The 627-nt window shown below is 69.9% G+C and overlaps 1 protein-coding gene across 1 annotated transcript in view; it reads right to left on the bottom strand.

Annotated features, from left to right (window-relative positions):
• ARHGAP23 (Rho GTPase activating protein 23) overlaps positions 1-627 on the bottom strand; it is a 24,178-nt gene that overhangs the window by 21,883 nt on the left and 1,668 nt on the right.

The following is a 627-nucleotide window of genomic DNA, read 5'->3' as shown; positions in this document are numbered from 1 at the left end:
CCTCCCCCGCCGCCCCCCCCCGCCCCCTGCTGCCGGTTGGGGGCCGGCTTTAGGGTCGGGGAGAGAGAAGGGGCCCTGCCAGCCCCGGGGTGGCATCGCACCCTTCTCCCCAGGCCACCGAGCCCGGCCAGGGAGAGCCCAACCCCTTCGGTGGGGTCCCAGGGGAGGGATCCATCCCATCTGTGGGATGAATCCCCATCCCTGCCCATCTCTGCAGCCTCCCAATGCACGGCGGGGGCTGCCAGGGCTGCGGCGGGCACTGATCCCACTGTGGGGTGGGAATTGTGCCAGATCCCTGCCCTTCTAACCCAAATCCCCTCGTGGGGACCCCCCAGCAGAGCCGCACTGCCCGGGCGGGGGTCCCAGGTTGGGGTGGGGCACGGGGTGTTTCTCACGTCCCCCCCAGGGAAGGGGATCCGGGCACCTGGAAGGGGAATTCTCACTCCACCAGTGCCAGATTTTTCCCTGCCCGGCTGGGAACACAGGCCTGGCCCCAGCCCCCAGCCAGTGGCGACACAACCCGGATGTCCCCAAGGCGCCAGGTCCCTCCAGGGTGCTGGGAAGGCCCCAGTCTCCATCCCAGTGCCACGGGCAGACATTCCCAGCGACAAGGAGGGGACAGCCAGC

The sequence above is a fragment of the Corvus brachyrhynchos genome, unplaced genomic scaffold, assembly GCF_000691975.1.
Source record: "Corvus brachyrhynchos isolate BGI_N302 unplaced genomic scaffold, ASM69197v1 scaffold47, whole genome shotgun sequence".
In the NCBI taxonomy this organism is placed as follows: Eukaryota; Metazoa; Chordata; class Aves; order Passeriformes; family Corvidae; genus Corvus; species Corvus brachyrhynchos.
This window is presented reverse-complemented; position numbering and strand designations above follow the sequence as displayed.